Raw genomic sequence first — 17630 nt, forward strand, 5'->3', positions numbered from 1 at the left:
TGATTTATTGTGATTATATTGTATTATGCACTACAAGCCGTTGTATGTTAACGCATCAGACATTAATTCATGAAAAATCAGAGTGCAGAGAACTGTGAAATCATCCCATTTGGCTGAAAATAAAGGGGCACGTTTGAATGCATAAACAGAAACATGCTTGGGACTCAGCCTCGCGCGCACAGCGTGGCCTGGAGGCCTTGTGGGAACCCAAGTTGCTGGGCTGCAGGTCCCGGTGAGCGGGAGGAAGCGCGCTTCCAACGAGCCGCCAGGTGATGCTGCGGGTCCCCAGGCCACACCGGCACCTCGGGGGTAGGGGAGTTTGGGCTTTCAATTCCAGAAGCTTTCGTTCCATTAGCAACACGGCAGCGCGCCTGCTCGGTGCAGGGCAGCCGCGGACGGACCGGGGGTCGTAGTAAGAGCGGCCACCATACCTCCGCCTCCGGGGTGCCTCGCCCTGGCGGGGAAACTGAGGCCCGGAGGCCGGTCGTCCGAGGTCGCGGAGAGACTGCCGGAGCTGAGTTTCGAACCCCAGGCTCTGCGACGCCGGCGAGCGTCCCGCCTGCTCCGAGTTCCAGACACGTCTCCGGACCAGGCCGTGGGGTCTCCGGAGACGCAGCCCCGGGCGTGCGGGGGACGAGGGACGTCCGACGGGGGGAACCTCCGGGCTGGGTGGGCGGCCCCGAGTCCGCGGGGAGCGGCGGGCGTGGAGTCCCGCTTTATCCCGCCGGCAGCTGCGAGGGGGCGGGGCCGAGACGAGGGGCGGGGCCACGGCGGGCGTGCTCGCGTTCGTCCTGGCGTTCGGGCTCGCGCTCGTGCCCGCGGGGCGAGCTCACAGGAGTGAAGACAGGATAGACGCTCCCCGAGCCGCCATTCCAACGCAGGCGCGGTGGCCAAGTGGTAAGGCGTCGGTCTCGTAAACCGAAGATCACGGGTTCGAACCCCGTCCGTGCCTTGTGTTAAGTCCTCTTTGCGGAAGACTTTTTAGAAGTGGAACTACTTTTCACAGCGCTCATCGGTAGTCTACACTCGCTGGTGCCGCGTTCAGATCTTTGCCTCTGGGTCCCGACCGGGCCAACCCTTTTCACTCCGTTTGCGTTCAGACTCTCCTCCCGCCCCTACAATCTGGGAGGCCCGCCCAGCCGGCGCACAGCACTCTCTCTCCGCCCGGCACTGCGGCCCCTCCATCCCCGGGCCCCGGGAGGCTCGTTCCCTGGGGAAGGTGGGGGGCTCCTGTGGGCAGAGGACACAAACTCCACTGCCCCAGGGGTCACCTGGAAACCATCACCTGCGGGAAGGGTCAACACCCTTCGGGCAAGACACCTACAGTTGATGGCACTTGGCTAAAGAGCCACAAAGCTCTTTTCTGCACTCCGAAGTCCAGTTTTATCCTCTAAAGAGAGAACTGCCGTTGCTTGGCACCGAGCCCACACCCGGAGTCAGCTGGCGTCTGGCTTGCTATTTTACAAAGAAATCCATCGTAGGCTCTGCATCAGAGAGAGGAAATGCTGCCCAGGCTTGCAGCAGCTCTGACATGAAAACTGAACCCTCTCCCTGGGCCTCCGTTTGCCCCTCTGTATAATGGGTCTCTTTCCAGCGTTGGTGTTGAAGCAGCGGCCAGAGATAGGTTTAAGTAAAAGGAGATGCGGCCATACGGCACCTGTTAGCACCAGGAAAGGATGCACACGAGCCTGCTCGAGTGAGTTTATGGATATTATGTCACGACCTCCATCAGCCTCCAGAAATTGTATAATCTGAAAAACAGCCTGACCTAAATTGGAGGAACCTGTGTTAGCCCCAGATACCTAATTGAAGAAAGTATTAATGGAGCGCCTGGTGTATGCCTGGTGGAGCTGGATCTGGGTACCTCCCTGATAGACAAAGGGGTGATAGATGTGATGGGGGGCGGGCGCCTGGCAGGAGATCTGGTAAGAGTCCCCACTTTTCAGCAGTGGTTCCAGCACTTCCTCTCTCACGGAGTTCATCAGCACCCCTGGGGAACTTGTTAAAACACTGATCGCTGTGCCCACCTCCACTGCGTCTGCATTCAGTAATTTTGAGCTGGGACCTGATCTTTTGTATGTCTAACTGCCCCCCAAATAGCGCTGCTGTTGCTAGTGTCCTGAGAGCCATACCAAAACCACATAATCAACCCCAGGAGCACGTGTTTGCACACATACAAATATATAAATCAATACATAAGAACACTGAACAGCCCTGACTGGTTTGGCTCAGTGGATGGAGCGTGGGCCTGCGGACTGAAGGGTCCCAGGTTCGATTCTGGTCAAGAGCATGTACCTTGATAGCGGGCACATCCCCAGTGGGGGGCGTGCAGGAGGCAGCTGACTGATGTTTCTCTCTCATTGATGTTTTCTGACTCTCTGTCCCTCTCCCTTCTTCTCTGTAAAAATCAATAAAATATATTTTTTTAAAAAGTGGAGCCCAAGACTCTGCATTCATTTCTAACCTGTCTGGGCGATGCTGGTGCGCCTGACCCCCGCCCTCACTGGGCAGCCAGGGAGAGAAGGATCCACCCCTGAGTAACAGCTGTTGCCTCTACGGGGGGGGGGGAAGGGGATGATGAAAGGATTCCTTACTCTGTAAATGTTCAGATTGCTTGGAGTTTCTACAAATGTCTCTATTACACGTGTAATTTTTTTTTTCCAGAATAACCTCCAAAGCCCACAAATACCAAGATAACCTATTAGAAAGCAGGCACATTAGAAGCATCCAGAATTAAGACATAAATGACTGGGTCTTCTCTTCTCTCCACAGGGCATCCACTTGTCTCTCGTTTTTTAAGAGTGCCACTAAAGAACAACTGTATCCCGCCTCATTAAAAAAAATAAAAAGAACCACACTGCCCCCCACAGGTAGGCCAGGATCTGGGGAGCCTGTCCACTCAGATCTTCCTGTGCTCCCCGGAATGAAGCAGCACTCCCTGTGACATTACCCTCAGAAAAGGCCCATTGTCACCCACACCCGCGTCCACCCACTCCACTCTCTGCCCCGGGTGAAGAATGGACTTTACAAAAAAAAGCAGTTTACACCATGTCCTATAGGTACCATTTATGCAAAAATAAAAATAAAAAATTGCCCCCAAATATCCAAGAGCATATATTCATGTGTGGAGACCTGCTTGGTGTTTATTTGTTTTCTTTTTTTTTTTAAATATATTTTATTGATTTTTTACAGAGAGGAAGGTAGAGGGATAGAGAGTTAGAAACATCGATGAGAGAGAAACATCCATCAGCTGCCTCCTGCACATCTCCTACTGGGGATGTGTCCGCAACCCTGGTACATGCCCTTGACCGGAATCGAACCTGGGATCCTTCAGTCCGCAGGCCGACGCTCTATCCCCTGAGCCAAACCGGTTTCGGCTATTTGTTTTCTTTTTGAGCCTGGAAGATTATACACGAATCTCAAAACGGTCACCTCTGTTTGAAAGGTGGGGCTCCGCAGAGCTGTAAAACCAATTTGGCACAGGCTGCAGAATCAGAAACTAGTGAGCAAAATCCTGAATTTGGGTCCTGTATACACTTAAATGGGCAAAGCTTATCACGTGTCTGAATAAGCAAGACGTTATATGTTCACTTAAGCCACGTGTGTTCGTGGATATATAAGGCTGTGTTTGGATTTCTATGACTTTTGTATGAATTTCATGTCTGAAAGTACCTTGAAGTCGGCGGTCTTTGTCCTGTGAGGAATCAGTCTCTGGCCTCCCTTGGATATGTAAAGAGAAGATAAGAAGGTCCCTGCTGCTGGGTTTGGGAGGAGAGGCAGGTGAAACTGAGCCTAGAGCAGCGGTTCTCAACCTGTGGGCCGCGACCCCTTTGGGGGTCGAACGACCCTTTCACAGGGCTCGCCTAAGACCATCGGAAAACACATATATAATTACATATTGTTTTGTGATTAATCACTATGCTTTAATTATGTTCAATTTGTAACAATGAAATTGGGGGTCACCACAACATGAGGAACTATATTAAAGGGTCGCGGCATTACGAAGGTTGAGAACCACTGGCCTAGAGGGATCCTCTCAGACCTTCGTGGGCAAACTTGTCCATTGGAGAGAAAATGGATTTGCATAAGGAGCCCAGGGATTTCTGGGAAAGAAGAAATTGAACTCTTCCAACCCATCTCCCTGTTATTCAAAATTAGGATAGATCATGATGGTCAGTGGCAGGAAAAGGTTTAATTGGGCTTTTGAAACCAAAGAGGGGCGTCCAGAATCCTAGTGTTAGCAAGGATGGGGGCTGTTTGTCTACAGAGACTGCACCGGAGCAAGTTTTAACAGTGCCTCCTTGTGGCAGCATGAAGCAAGAACATCTGCCACACATCTGCCAGGAACTGGTGGGACCAATCCACCCACTGCTGACCCTCTCTGTGCCTCAGTTTCTCCCGTCCTAACATTGGAATGACACACATTCACTCATGGAGTTCTTCTGACCATAACATTGTAAACACCCACTGGACAGGGTGTAAATGCCAATCCATCCATCTCATGGCATCACGGGCAGCCATTAAAAAGAATACCCTGGGTGGATAGCTCAACTGGTTAGAACGTCACCCCTATAGGCCAAGGTTGTGGGTTTGATCCCGGGTGAGGGCACAGACAAGAGTCAACGAATGAATGCATAAATAAGTGTAACAACAACTCAATGGTTCTCTCTCCCTTCCTCTTAAGATCATTGATTTATGGATCTGAAAGGGTGATAATGAGATACAACTAAGAAAAGTTGATGTCCTGTGTTTTTGTGTGTGTGTTTTTTTACTGCTTTATTGAAGTATACTTGATACAACAAAAAAAAACTGCACATATTCATTGTATACAATTTAGTGAGTTTGGCTACATGCTTACACCTGTGATACCATGACCAGTCAAGGTAACAGACATATCCATCACCTCCAAGTTTCCTGCATCCCTTTGCATATGTTTGCATCTATAATAATAAAAGCGTAATATGCTAATTAGACTGGACAGCCAAACGACCTTCGGATGTCATTCCGGACGTCTTTCAGGACGAAGCCACAGCACTGGGCAGAGGCGGTTAGGGGCAATCAGGCAGGCAGGCAGAGTGGTTAGGGGCGATCAGGTAGGTAGGCAAGCGATTAGGGACAATCAGGCAGGCAGGTAGTCGGACATCCCTTTCACAATCTGGGACCGCTGGCTCCTAACCGCTGGCCTGCCTGCCTGATGCACCTAACTGTTCGCCTGCCTGCCTGATTACCCCTAAACCGGCAATCAGACATTCCCCAAGGGGTCCTGGATTGTGAGAGGGTGCAGGCCAGGCTGAGGGACCCCCCCCCCTTACCCCCATGCACGAATTTTGTGCACTGGGCCACTAGTATGTGATAAGAACACTTGACAGCTACCCTCTTAACAAATTTGTACTGTTAAGTATGGGCTCTGTTTCTAGAACTTACTCATCTTATATCACAGTGACTTCAGTGGATGTCCTGCTTTTGTAAAAGAAAATAAGCATGCTTATCAACACACATGTGGATGTGTACATTGGTTTCTCAGATTGTAAAGAAGTGCACATTCCACGCGGAAGGTTCCATGTCATGCTATTGACAATGAATACCTTCAGGTGGGGTGAGAGGTGGAGAGAAATGCCACAGGAAATTACTAATTTCTTTCCTAATATTGTGGCCTTGGAAAGAGAACCTGTGTTACTTTTGGGTTCACTATTTTTGCAGCAAAAGGATATAGTGAACAACAGAAAAGAGAGAAAATGTAAAGAGCGAGCAGATGTCAGGCTCTGGAGAGCACAGGCGTTAACACAGAGCTGGCACTGCAGGGCCAGACGCCCGGTCTGCAGTGGAAAAGCGGGCTCTTGTCCAAACTGACCCGCTCTAAGGAGAGGCCTCCAGGCCACCGCCCTGGCACGTCTCCCCTCCGGGCTGACCTCAGGCTCTCAGAAAACCTGCCTAAAAGAATAAGAAACGGGACTCTTAATAAGGGAGTGAGTGGTTTGTCCTCGCACGTGAACTGAGAACCACATTTCAGAACCAGAAGCGTATGTCAGGCGCGAGCAGCACTTAACAGAAAATATTGTGGCAGGCCTCTGGCAGCAGCAGACGCTGTTTATGTCACATCAACTTGAGTTTTGCCGAGCAAATCACCAGGCTGGCGCAGGACAAGCGTTTCCTGAGACGTCGGCGTTCCCTGGGCCCCCTCCCTGCCCTTCCAACTCAGGTGAGCGGAGCTGCTACATGACTGACTGTGGGCCCGGCAGGAGGCAAAAATCTCTTCGCAATTCTTGAAACACACCCAGAGAAGGAACCCGCATCTTCCTCCGAGAGGTGTTGGCGGAGAGACTCTGAGATCGCCCCAGCTGTCCTGGCCTTGGGTAGTCACGCCCTTGGGTAACTCTTTCCTCTGAAGTGGGAGTGGGAGTGGGACTGTGACCTGCTTCCCAGCGAGGGAGTACAGCGAAGGTGACGTGGTGTCACCTGTCTGTTACATAAGATGGCAACACCCACCTCGCTCACAGACACTCTCTCACTCGTTTGGTGAAACAAGTGGCCATGTTGGGAGGCCCGTGTTGACAAGAAACAGGGCATCTTCTGGCCGACAAGCAGGAAAGAACTGAAGCCCTCAGCCTGACGGGCCACAGGGAGCTGGATTCTGTCCACAGCGGCGTGAGCCTGAGAGCAAGGCCTGCCTTGGTTGCTGCAGACTGAATGCTTGTGTCTTCCCAGACTTCATAGGGGACAGGACATGAGAGCTCTGTCTCTCTCCCCACAAGGTGAGGACACAGAGAGAAGGCAGCCGCCTGCAAGCCAGGAGGAGGGCTCCCCCCAGACACCCCATCTGCCAGCACCTTGATGTCGGCCTCCCAGCCTCCCGAACTGTGAGAAATAGATGTTTGTGTGAGCCACCCAGTCTGTGGCATTTTTGTTACAGCGGCCCAAACCGACCAGGGCACTGGCTGAGTGTTCAGAAGTGAACCCAGCCAACACCTTAGTGGCAGCCTGGCAGAGGACCCAGCTAACCTGTGCCTGGACTCCTGGCCCCCCAAACTAGCAGATAATACATGCGTGTTGTCTATTTGTCCTGTAAGCTGCTAAGTTGTGGCGATATGGTTATGCAGCGATCGATAACTAACACAGGAGGAGCCTGAGATGGAACAGCAACATCCGATCTTCCATCCAGTCCCGCCACGGGTCCGGGTGACGTCTGTCCGAGCCCAGCTAGAAACCTGGGTTTCATCCCGTGTTCATTTCCTACCGCTGCCTCACCAGCTTACCACAACCTTAGCGGCTTAAAACAACGCTTGCAGCACAGTTTCTGTAGGTCAGGAGTCCAGGTTGGCTTGGCTGGATTTTCTGCCCTGCATTTCCCAAGTTCAGAGTCAAGGTGTTGACCTGCTGGGCTGTTATCAGGAGGCTCTGGGAAGGATCCCCGTCCACACTTACCCGGGTTGTGGGCCAAGTTCAGTTCCATGTCCCTGTAGGACCGAGTTCTCTGCTTCCTTGGCTCCTGGGGGCCTCTCTCCAGTCCTGGCATATCACAGCACGTCCCTACAGGGGTGGCTCATGTTCCCAGTCTCTCCGACTTCCCTTTCTTTTGCACCTTTCTCAGGCAAGCGAAGAAAGCTCTGTTTTTACGGGTCTGTGGACTTAGATTGGGTCTACCTAGAGAATCCAGACGAAGCCCCCTATTGAAGGGTCTAACCCCTTACTTACATCTGCAAAGTCCCTTTTGCCACGAAACATAACATGTTCCTAGGTTCCAGGAAGTAGAGTGTGGGCATGTTTGGGGAAGCATTATTTTGCCTACCCCAACCCTTGACTCACCCCTCCATCCTCACCTGCTCATGCAGTTGGCCTCTACCTAATCCTCTCTCCAAACAGTCCCTTCTCTGCTGCTTCAAGCCTTCACTGTGCCATTTCTTCTTTGATGTCTGGTGTCTGGACTATTGTGTTAGACTCCTAACGAGTGTCCCTTGCATTCAGTCTTCTCTCTTCCACCCCCCCCCCCACCCTTCCTCTGTCACCTGACCTCTCTCAAACACAGCAGTGAACATGTCATTCTCATCCTTTGGTCCTTCACACGAGGCCCCCCACCACCAAGATAAATCCCACTTCCTCAGCATGGCATTCCAGACCCAACGGTGCTCCCTCCATGCTTCCTCCTGCTCTTTGTTATTCCTTCACTTCGGTGTGTTCCTTAGTCCTTGGTGCCTGTGCCTATGTTCCCTCTACCTACAATGTCCTCTCTCCACTCACATCTTCCCAGAAAACTCCTACTCATGCCACAAAACCTTACCTTACTGTTACTACACTAACTATTCATTGGAATCATTCCTCAACCTCTCAGTCACTTAGTTGCTACTTCCTCCATGTACCACCAGCACCTTGGGTTTATCGCTCTTTTAGCATCTATCACAGGATATTACACTTACTAGCTTACATTCCCATATTCTCCCCCCGGAGACGTGCGGTGAGAGCGTAAATGCCCGCAGGAGCCAGACAGATCACGTGAACATATACAGACACTTGGGTGTGCGGCAACAGGGACCAGTTGGAGACTGAGGAAAACGTTTAAAAAAGAACATGCCAGGCTAAAGGCCACCCCGTTTCTGAAAACCCCATTTGGACAAGACGCAGGAACCCTGCTCTGAGATGTGAGCCATGCGGAAATTCTCCTGCGTGTCACTGCAGCACTGCGGAGCAGGAAGAGCAAACGGTGCTGTGCTCACAGGCTCGAATTCGGTTCGCAGTTCAGATGAGTGAGCTGTAACTACGTCACTCAACATGGAAAAACGTGTTCACGAAACGTGGAACAGCAGGAAGGCAGGCCTAGAAAGGTGGTACACCACGAGACCATTTACACAGTCAACGTCATACAAACAGTGCCCTACTCGTGGTTTCTGTCTGCACAGGTAATAACAGCTCCCATACCTGACCGAGAGCGCTAAAATCTAGATTCGGGACGGTGCTCTCAGCGGGATGTCAGAAGATGGCCTGTGCCCTTGCCAGCGTGGCTCAGTGGATTGGAGCATTGTCCCCTGCACCGAAAGTTCGAGGGTTCAATTCCCGGTCAGGGCACATATCCAGATTGCAGATTCGATCCCTGCTGGGGGTTGTGAGGGAGGCAGTTGATTGATGTTTCTCTTTCCCATTGATGTTTCTCTCTCTCTCTCTCTCTCTCTCTCTCTCTCTCTCTCTCTCTCTCTCTCTCTCTTCAATGAAAATATATCCTCAGGTGAGGATTTAAAAAAATGGGCTGAGATGGAGGAAGGGCATTCAAGGGATCTTAGTTGAATATGGATTTGATTTATGTATTAATTAAGCTGACTGGTAGGCACATGGATATTTGTTTGTTGGTTTCTTTATTGGTTGGTTGGCCTGAGATATCTCATAATTAAAAGCATAAACTAAAAATAAAAAAGAGGGTCTGCTGTGGTCTACCACTCTCACAGACCTGAGCCAGCACCGAGCCCGGCACATAAACGATGAGAAAAATACTCCTTTCATTTTCCAAAAGGAATAACGGAAAGAAAGAGCGAGGAGGCACTTCCCCGGGTTCCGGAAGATTTCTTCTTGGTGTGGGCTACGGGCTTGGAGAAGTGTGGGCAAACGTAGACACGGCCCCTTCCCCGGGGCAGATTCAGGCGGGCCTTTGCCGGACATGGCCTCCTCGTCCACGTCAGCCCAGTATCGGGGAGGAACTGAGCGGCATTTCCAGCTCCCCTCTGGATTTCCAGAAGATAGCAGAGGGGGTGCTGGTGGGGAGGCGCTCCAATAAGAACACAACTCAGTGGCTTTGAAAACACGCCCCCGCCTCTCCCCGTGGCTGCCCGTCTCAGTAGGAAGCCACCTCTGGCCTCTCTCTGGACTCTGTCCCAACCCAGCGGGGCTGGCTCTCTGCCTGCCCAGCTCCGCACTTGTCACTCAGACGATCCGTTCTCCTCAAACGCTGTCCCGTCCCAGCGGACCTCCAACCTGTCTGCGCCCCTTCTGACGGGCCCCCTCACCCGTTACTCTTATGGCCATACCACGCCTTGTTCACAATGCTAAGAGAGACTTCTCCTGGGTCTTTGGGGAGAGGCTGTGGGTATTCAAAAGAGACTACTCTCTTGCCTTTCACAAGGACGGCCACCCTCACAGACCTGACCCGCCCGCCCCCCCTGCTCCTCCCGCATCCCCTGTTCAGGATTGGTAGGATGACCCTCTGCCCCAGTTTTCCTGGGACTGACTTTCCCAGTTTTAACACTGAAAGTCCAATAACCCCGGAAACCCCTCAGTTTCCAGTGGCCCCGATGATGGGTCGCCCTACCTATCTTCCTTCCAAAGGAAGCCAGTCGGAATGTCAGCTCAGGGACTCTCTGAAGAGGCTTGGGGACAGGCCTCCGCAGCTCCCATCACTCCTGTGAGGAAGGACCGCCCGGGAGGGCCCTGCCCGCACTGGACCCCAGACCCCGTGGTTTTCTCCGGGGAGGGCCCAAGCTGAGTCTCTCACACCCCACCTTCTAGGTTTCTGCTATACCTTGTACCACTATATTCCACTAATACTTTTATTTCATTGAACTCGCCTTTATAACCTGGGCAGTTTTACTGCAAAGGAGAATTTTATCGCACTTCCACAAATGGAAAAGAGCAGGTACCTTGCATCTCTCTTCTCTGCCATCACTGTGCTGGCTTCCACCCAAGGCTGGTCCCAGAATGGCTGCTGCAGTTCCAGGCATCACATCCAAATTCATCTTTTCTCATTGGTTGGGATTGTATCACATGACCATTCTTCAGCCAATGCCTGGTGGTTTCCCCTGAGCCAAATGGCTGTGCTGAGGAGGGGAGAGGAAGGACAATGGGAAGAATAGAACTTCCATGTCCAAGCAGAGAAAGCATGTAGGGCAGCCACTTGAAATAGAGATACTGGGGCTTTTAAGCCTCTGTGTTCTCTTCCTGCTGGCCCCCGAGCCAGGCACCACATTTCGCAGCCCCCTGGGGTCCCTGTTGGGCCTCATGACTGGTTCTCACCCGTGTGGGACATTTCCAGATGATGTAGTTAAAAGCTGGTCTGCTTTTCCCACAACCTCCTTCACCACCCTCCAGCTCAATGCCTAACAAATTAAGTCGTAGAAGATGTCAGAGCCATAAAATGGAAGGCACCTGAGTTCCTAAAATAACTTGCGGACACCCCTGCTTCTCCCACCCCACTTCCGTGGACTGTGATATGAGCAAGAAATAAAATTGTATTGCGGTAAGCCAGTGAAGGCTTGGGGTTGTTCATTACAGCATCTAGCCTTCCCTAACGAATATTCTATTATCCACTGTTCTGCTCCAACCAACTGTTGCCCTGTGGGAATGCAGGCCCAGAGCTGCCAAATCGTTTGATCATCTGATTTTTTAAAGAGAAGCCAAAAATCTGGGTTTTTTCAAAATGAAATTTCCTGATTTAAAAATGTTGGCAACCAAATAAAATTTATTATTACAATTTTAAATGCTCTGCAGGCCAAAGACAACACATCTGTGGGTTCCAGTTCGCCTGTGGGCTGCCAGTTGCAACCTCTGGTCAAAAAACTCAAAGCCAACAGCATTTATTTTTGAGTTGGTATTGGTCTGAGAAGGTGGTGTTAGGGCCATGGTCATGTGGGTTCCAGAGAAAAGTTCTATGCTGATGGACATGTTGATCAACTCTTTCATTTCTCTCTGGGTTGGACGTGTAAAGGAAGAAGCCGACTCCGCATTTCTAGGTGCCCTGGCCCATCCACTCAGACCCCGGGGCCACTTCCACTTTGGTTCCACTGGGCTGAGGGGCAAAGATGAAACTGATGCCAGGGACACCAACCACACTGTAAAGGAGAGAAGGAAGAGCCCCTCACCCTTGTAAAGCTACACACAGCATCCACAGGCCTAGCCGGTTCATCGCCTCCATTGAATAGCTAATGGCAACTGCTACGATTTATTGAGCACTTAGGATGTGCCAGGCCCAGCAAGCACTTGGTGCAAATCATGCAATTTAATCCCTTTTCCACCCCTACTGTTGTCAATGAGGAAACTCAACTCGGAAGGGGTAAGGATCTGCTCCAGATCCAAGCCTGATTTCTGGCTTCATTGCAAAGCCTTTCTCAACCAGCCTTTTGCGGGCCCGTGTCACGATCAGCTGAGCAGGTAAGGAGCTTGTTCCCAGCTCACCAGGAACCCAGGCCCCTCCACCTTACCACAGGCCGTTTCTCTTCCTGGCCACCTCGGGCCTGGGGTTCTCCACCTCCTGGGGACCTCGACGTCCTCGCAGATGGGATGTAGGCTGCCCGTGTTCTCCATTTCATAAGGGAACGCAAGGCTGTGGGCCCACAGGGACCTGCGGCTCGGGTGGGCTGGCAGGGGCCTCTCCACCTGGCATCTCAGAGCCTCAGGGCTGGGGTCCCAGAAACGGCGGTTTCCCTGCACTGTCCTTGACCCCAATGTCTGTTGTCTCTTCCAGGGGCCCAGGCAGCACTGTGGCAGGTGAGCAGGGCAAAGTGAGAGGCCTTGGAGTTGCTCCCACCACTCGACATCCTGCCAAGGGTTGGAGGCTAGGGTGCGGTGACCCCTGCTTTTCAGGGTGCCTAACCTGTAAGGACCATTTGCCCTAAATCCTCCTATTCAGAGAGATTTTTCTAGGCTACAGACTTAACATTATCTCCGGAAGACATCACCGGGGTGGTCCTAGCCTCCTTCTGATGGGCGTGGGCAGGAAGACGGCCATCAGGCCACTTCAGATCTGTGCCCATGGGCCCCGCTGTAAACCCTGCCATCGTCCCCTGGCTAGCATGACTACATGGCTATGACTGCATTACTATTCGTGTGTGTGTTTGCTTAAACACATACATTTGTTTAATGTAAACATTTAAGACCTATGGCAGTGACGGCGAACCTTTTGAGCTCCGCGTGTCAGCATTTTGAAAAACCCTAACTTAGCTCTGGTGCCGTGTCACATATAGAAATTTTTTGATATTTGCAACCATAGTAAAACAAAGATTTATATTTTTGATATTTATTTTATATATTTAAATGCCATTGAACAAAGAAAAATCAACCAAAAAAATGAGTTCGCGTGTCACCTCTGACACGCGTGTCATAGGTTCGCCATCACTGACCTATGGTACAATAATTTTTGTATGGCTGCTTTGGAAGTTTTTCACTTTTATATTCTGGGAGTCTCGGGAGATGGCAGTGGCTAATGTAAGCAAACTTGAGAGGCCTGCATCTCTCTCTCTCTCTCTCTCTCTCTCTCTCTCTCTCTCTCTCTGCCTGGGAGCAGGAGTCCAGGCCTTTCCCACAGGCTGCTCCTGCCTGGTGTGGCCTCTCTGTGCTTCTGGCGGGTCCTGGCATCATCCTCGGGCCAGAAACCTGGGTGCGGGTGCGGGTGCGGCTCCTTCCTGGGAGAAGGCCAGAGCGGCCTCCAGGGCCTCCGGCCCAGAGCGGGTTGTTTTCCGGAGTTTGGCGGCGCTTCCGGTGCTTAACTGGATTGCAGGCCTGCCACTAGCTTGAGTCATGAGAAGCCGAGCCAGAAGGGTAAGTGCAGGCCTCAGCGGGATCAGGGGGCATCTTTTGGAGGCTTTTTTACATATATACAATACTAGAGGCCCGGTGCACGAAATTCATGCACGGGTAAGGTCCCTAGGCCTGGCCGGCTATCAGGGCTGATCTGTGGGCGACCGGGGGGGCCCCCACTGGCACTCATCTTGGCTGGACTGGCACCGCTCGCTTGCCAGCCCAGCTCCCACCACCACCACCACTGCCGGTCGCCACCCTCTGTGGGGTGACTGGCGGGGCGATCAGGGGGCCCCTGCCTTGACTGGCCTGGCACCACCCACTCACCAGCCCTGCCCCCCGCCTTGCCATCGCCGCAGGTCGGGGCCTGCCAGCTGGGGGCAGCTCCTGTGTTGAGTGTCTGCCTTCTGGTGGTCAGTGCAGGTCATAGCGACTGGTCAATTTGCATATTAGGCTTTTATTATATAGGATTTTTCAATCCTCACCCAGATATGTTTTCACTGATTTTTTTTTATTATTATTTCAGAGAGGAAGGGAGAAGGGGAGATAGAAACATCAGTGATGAGAGAGAATCATTGATCGGTTGCCTCCTGCATGCCCCACCTGGGGATCAAACCCGAAACCCAGGCATGTGCCCGTGACTGGAACCTGGGACCCTTCAGTCTGCACTCTGACTCTCTATCCACTGAGCCAAACCAGCTAGGGCTTCACTGATTTTTGAGAGAGAGAGAGAGAGAGAGAGAGAGAGAGAGAGAGAGAGAGAGACGCTGATGTGAGAGAGAAACATCAGTCAGATGCCTCCATAAACACCCGGACTGGAGAATCAAATCTGCATCCTAGGTATGTGCCCTGATTGGGAATCGAGCCCATAACCTTTTGGTGTAGGGACAATACTCCAATCAGCTGAGCCACCCGACCAGGGCTTGGGGCTTTCAAAGTGGAAGATAAAGGCAGGTCCGGGCTGCCTTCAGTGGGACCTCACCCAGAGTCCCTTGCTGGTCCCACCAGAGCCCTTTTCCTTCTGCATCCAGTCTGAACTGGGGTGATGAGGTGAGCTTCCGGTTCCCGCGCTCAGTGCACTCATGCGGTGGGGCTCAGCTCCTGCGAGACCCTGAGCCAGTGCTGCGCAGGCAGGAGGAGCTGTTTCCGCTGCCGGGGAGGCCTGTGCACGTGCTGAACCTGCTGCCTGGACTGTACCCCTCCCACTGGCCCAGTTTTTCTCTCTTTCCAGTGTCAGCGCAGAACCCCACCCCCAAGCCCTCCTCCAGGTAATAATACCAAGAACAACCAACCATCTCCTGAACTCACTCCGACGGCCTTCTTGGTCAGATGTTGTTCAAATTCTAAGAAAAATCGAATTCTGAATTCTGAGCTATCTATGACTTTGGCAAACTGGTTTCCTACCCCAGGAATGAGAACAACAAGAGAAGAAACCCAAAACATAATTCCGAAGCTGCGGGAAGATCAGAACAAGGAGGGGAAGGGTGTGTGAAGACACAACAGAAACAGCTTTCGCGGGAGGAACAGAACAAGATGCCAACAGTGGTCAGAGTGACCATTTATGCTGCTTGTCCGAATGGCCTTCCGACACTGAGTGACTCTCTACACTGGGAATAGCTGGAGCGCTCACTACTCAGAGTGATTTGGAAATGTTAACACTTGTATAAATGTCATATAATTAATTTCCAGTGGAGCATGTATTAACTACAAGGCTAAATATGTTAATGAGGCCAAATTTTCCGGCATGTGTAATTATTTTTTTCACTTGTTAGGAATCTTTTGTTATGTGTTTTCTGTTCGTAGTACTTGAAACTGCAACTTCTAAACACAGAATAAATAAAAAGAAAATATGTACAGGAGGAAATGGAAAAAAAAAATTGCCCCAAACCCCCTACTCGAACTTTGTCTCATTTAATCCCCCTAAAAGTCCTATACGGCAGGTATTATAATTTCTACTTTACAGATGAGGAAACTGAGGCCCAGAAAGGCTAAGCAGTGTCCAGCATCACCCAGTTGGTGAGAAGTGGACAAGGGGACAATGAGGACAATGCCGCCTTGATGGAGACAGAACCCAAGTGGGACCGGCAGGGAGGGCCCAGGTGGGACATCCCTGCCCTGCCTTGGTCTCTCGTGAATCCCTGAGCCATGGCAGCTGGGCTCCAGACCACAGTGGCAGCATGGTAATCACCTACTGACTTGGGTCTCTCCCTGGGACCATGAATTCCTTGAGGGCAGGGACCTGTCCTGTCTGCCACTGTAGCCCCAGCATCAGCTCTGTACCTGGCACATGAAGGGCAAGCAAGCATTAGCTCAGTGAATAACTGACCTCTAAGCCTCCGTCTTCTCATCCGAACAATGGGGTGGGTTTGGAAAGATAGCATACTTCAGGTGCTTAGCACATAGTAGGTCCTCAGGAAAAAATGAGGACTAATAATTATCAGTGGTCAATTATCTGTGCCTTAGAGGGGTCTGATCTATTCCCCTGTGGCCACATTTCCCCCTCCAAGCTGCTAGGAAAGAAACCATCCTCTAGGGGTCCCCCAGCCCAGAGTGAACCCAGAGACCCCCACAGCAGCCATTCTTGCCTCCCCTTGAGCAGGGCCCTCCAGGCTTCTGGAATTAGGGTTCAACCAGGGAGAAGGGACATGAGCAATGTCCGTGGGTCAACATTTTGTGTAGTGCACGAAAGCCAGGACCACCCTCCCCTGCCCCATGGGGGAGGGGGAACAGGTAGGAGTGTCACTGGTGCAGAAGAGGTGGGGGATGACTGGCTTACTCTCTGGCTGGGGTCCCTGGGACCATCCTGATGGCATCAGGAGTGCCCACTGGGCTGGGTGATGTGTTTTCTGAGTGTGACACCCATCGGCCAACAGAGGACAGCACATACATTTTTTATGATCTTGGGACGCTCAGTCCGGTCACGTTCACTTGAAAAGAGGCTGGGCGGTCCAGGGGACTAGTCATGTCTCAGTTGTTTGGATCATCAATAGGAGGGGACCCTTCTGCCCTGATCTGGAGGTCCCTGGGCAAGGGCTGCAGGTGGGGCAGACTTCAGGAGGTGTCTGAGTGTTGGGGGGGGGGGTGCTTTACTGTTGGAACCTTATGTACTTTATGGAGGGGGAGTACCTCATGGGGGAGGAGGCAGCTGTCAGCGCCAGAGGCCAGATCTTTGCCAGGTGGAGAGGGCAACTTCATGCCCCACCCCAAATTTCCCAAGTATCTCTCAGAGCCTGGCGCTGTGAATGTGGCAGTAAAGTGACATTAGCATGGGGAAAGGGAAGCGGGGCGTTATCTTTGGGCCTGAAGGGGAGTTGGTATTTGGGGGAGTTCTTGGGAACAGGGGATGTCAGTCCTGTTTCAAACCTGAGGCTTCCGGGGGACTCTGGTCTTCCCCAAGGAGGTTAGGGGCCACCAAGGGGTGGGTGGCAGGTGTGGGGACAGTCTGGGTGCTGCTCAACTTCCACTGTTTGTCCATGGGGGGTAGGGGGAGTGTTGAAAATGGGAGGAAGGGCTAACAGCACCTGCTGGCGCTGGCACTGGCACTGGTGTTCCCGAAAGGAGGACGCAGCTCTGGGGGCGGGTCTGAATCTTAAGTAGATGTGTCCCCATTCGGGCACCCCTACACCCGCATCTGAAGGCTCCCTGGAGCGCACTTGGAGGAATCCTGCGCACCCCCAGGATGGAGCCCAGCCTGGACTCCCTCCTCCTGCCTCCGCCCAGCCAAGTGGGGACTGTCCCCCCTCTCCCATCGCCCCCCCCCCCGTTTGGAGAACCCCAGTCTGTCCCCACGGGTCGAGGCTGACGTCCCCTCCGCATTTCTAGGAATGCCCCTGTCCGCTGACTATATTTGGAGAGGGTTTCGAGGAAGGCACCCGGGTCCCAGCCACAGCCCCCACCCCAGGCAGGGAGCGCGCTCAGCCGCAGGCTCTTGCCCTCTCTCTCCGACCCGGCGGGGAGGAGCCGCCCCGCCGCCAGATCCACTACCGCCGCCTCCCCAGCACGGCCAACCCCGGGCCGGCCCAGCCCCCGCCCCCGCCCCCGCCGGCCATAGGGCGTGGGGGGGGGGGAGCGGGGAGGGGGCCGGGCCCGGAGGGGGGACGGGGGCGCGGCTTTGTGGCGGCCGCGGATCGCGGAGGCCGGGA

General features: G+C 52.7%; 1 non-coding gene across 1 annotated transcript; it reads left to right on the top strand.

The window, feature by feature from the left end:
- Positions 1 to 880: 880 nt before the first annotated feature.
- TRNAT-CGU (transfer RNA threonine (anticodon CGU)) lies at positions 881 to 952 on the top strand. Its single transcript has one exon. It is a non-coding gene; the product is annotated as a tRNA-Thr (tRNA).
- The last annotated feature ends 16678 nt before the right edge of the window (positions 953 to 17630 follow it).

Source organism: Myotis daubentonii, chromosome 4, assembly GCF_963259705.1.
Source record: "Myotis daubentonii chromosome 4, mMyoDau2.1, whole genome shotgun sequence".
NCBI classification, from domain to species: Eukaryota; Metazoa; Chordata; class Mammalia; order Chiroptera; family Vespertilionidae; genus Myotis; species Myotis daubentonii.